We start from the raw sequence: 2,709 nt of genomic DNA on the forward strand, positions 1-2,709 counted from the left end.
CCGCTCGGCCCCTCCCTGCGCTCGGGCGGCCCGGAGGGGCGGGGCCACGCTGGGACACGCCCCCTCCCGCGGGTCCCTCCCCCTGCCCGGGGCGGGAGCGGCGCGGGGCCGGAGGGGCGGGGCCGCGAGGGGCGGGGCGGGGCCGCTCCCCTCAGGCTGCCCCGTGCGCCCCCTGCCGGCGGGGCAGGGGAAGCTGCAGAGGAGTCTGTGTCCGCCTCATCCTTTCCCAGGGTGTCTTTGTCTTTCTTCCAAAAAAGCACAAAGCCAAACATTTCCGTGGCTGCCCCATTTAAGAGAAATAAACCTGTGGTAATACACACCGCAGCCTTTCACCACCTCTCAAGACCCTGTACTCGATGCTGAGGCCTGACTGCCTCATGCAAACACAGGCAACCTTTCCTGCCCTCGTCACACAATGCCTTACCAGTGACCTCTGCTATCCAGAGGTTGAATAATTTTCCAAATTAATAGACTGTGTGAAAATCAGATGCACCTCCAACTGCTCAAACTGATTTAAGGGTGCAGGAGGCCATTGCTGAGGCGTGGAGGTGCAGGTTTGATGTGGTAATGGGATATACAGTGCTTGCTGTGCCTCGTTCTGTGGGGAAATACGGCCTGCAAGGCTGTGCGCTTCACGTGTCTGAGTGTTCTCATCCCGGCTGGCATTAAATGACTGAGCCAGTGTTAACTAAACTTGGCAGAAGGATGAGGGTTTCAAAGATGCTAGTTGTTCCAGCTGTGTAAAAATTACTAGCTAGGTGGAGGGAAGCCTGCTCCCAAATAGAAAGCTTGTCTATCCCAGGTCGGTGTGTGGCCAGCCCACACACACACTTGATTCAGCCAGTTCATACACACAAACACAAAAACACACACAAACACACATACACACAACTGCCCAAAGGTAGCAGAGTCTAAAACTTACCGTGTCCCTGAGAGATGTGCAGACAGATCATACATGGGCACTCCGAACTCAGAAATAAAACTAAAATCTGCCATCGCAATAGGCTAAAAAATATATGCCCCATTGACTTACTGCAGAATTCTTGGAAGCTGCCTTCTGTAGAATCTGATGTTCAACATATTCCACACGTTAATATTATATCAGCCTGAGCTCAGGTGGAATCCTATAGGGCAATGTCTATTCTGACCTTGGGCACTACCATCAGTGGTGATAGTCTCTACCAGAAAGAGGTAGATACACATAGTACTTGAAAAGTCCTCCTGCTGTTTCCCAGTATTTTCTCAGTTTCTTCTGGACATAGAGGATGGGTGAACACCACACAACACTGAAAACAGGAAAAGATAAGTAACTGATATGGAAGATACTTAAGGAGCAATGCAAATTAGCAAAAACAAAGTAGAACTAAATTCCTAATGCATGACATAATTTTATAAATTGAGTAACGTTTTTCTTTTAAACTCATACATATGATTTTTGTATCCTATTGCTTGTGTTATAACATATTGTCAAAAAATCCGAGTTAATTTTGTTTTCATTTCATTGCTTTCCTTGCATGAAGGTGCTACATTTAAAATATGATATTCATAAATTTATATTCACTACAACTTCATTAGGACTCTTTCTATAGAATGAATACTGTATTTGCTTCTACTTGCTTTACTCATCTTCTGAGATAACTAAATGACAAGAGCCTCTTGAGTTTGTAGGGCATTTCTTATTTTAATTTCAACAACATTTGAGTAGTACTCAATATTTAATGGCTTGTGGGAAAAATACTTCAGAAGACATCTTTCTGAATTAATGAAATTCTTTATACTGTATTACTCTATATTTGAGTCAAGTTGTTTGTTTTTATATATTAATTATTCAGAGTACTTTTATTCAGAACATTTCAGAAATGTTCTTTGCAGTCTCATCTATAAGAAAAATTTATAGAATATCATGGTGGTTGTCAAAATTAAACATTTTTAACTGAAAAGTTTAGCTGAAAAATTGTGACTACGATATATAGAAATACCAATGTCTCTATCCAATCTTCTTATGGTGTAAAGAATAGTAAAATGCAGACTGAAGACACTTGACAGATTGGCAACACATCTGTCATCTTTTATGAATAGAGCAGCAATGATAATATGAACAACTCATCCTCAGTTCATTTTACTTAGTATATCACTGACTGACATATTAAAAACTTTAGATTGTAATGATCAAATCAATAGTCTATTAAAGCCTGAAAGACTCTCTATTACATAACATTATCTTCCACCTAGTCCCATGCAAATGTATATAAATAAAACAATAAAATTCCTGTAACTGACTCATGTGGTCCTGACTCATTTTTATAATGAGGGCCTGAGTCAATTTTTTGAAATCTTCTTGGCCAAATGAGAACAAATTCCTTCACAATGATAATTGATTAACTGTTTACCAGGTATATGAAAGTGGTTACTAAGGGGTTCTCAAAGCAAAACTACCACAAACATATAAAATAATTGCTTTTTTCTTCTTATTGTCATTTTGGTACATGATTTTTGTCTTGAGTGTATTTAAATGAATCATCCTCATCTATGCTTGTGTAAGAACAGAATGTGGCTTTCTGCAAGTTAATGTAATGAGAAGTAAAAAGGAAAGTCATTGGAAGAAAAGGAAATGAATAGATGTTATTTTGCATACTGTCTGCACTAAGTTAAAAGCTAAACCAGGAAGGAAGTTACCATCACTCTGCTAGATGCAAGTGCTTCAGTGAC

Source organism: Oenanthe melanoleuca, chromosome 4 (assembly GCF_029582105.1).
Source record: "Oenanthe melanoleuca isolate GR-GAL-2019-014 chromosome 4, OMel1.0, whole genome shotgun sequence".
In the NCBI taxonomy this organism is placed as follows: Eukaryota; Metazoa; Chordata; class Aves; order Passeriformes; family Muscicapidae; genus Oenanthe; species Oenanthe melanoleuca.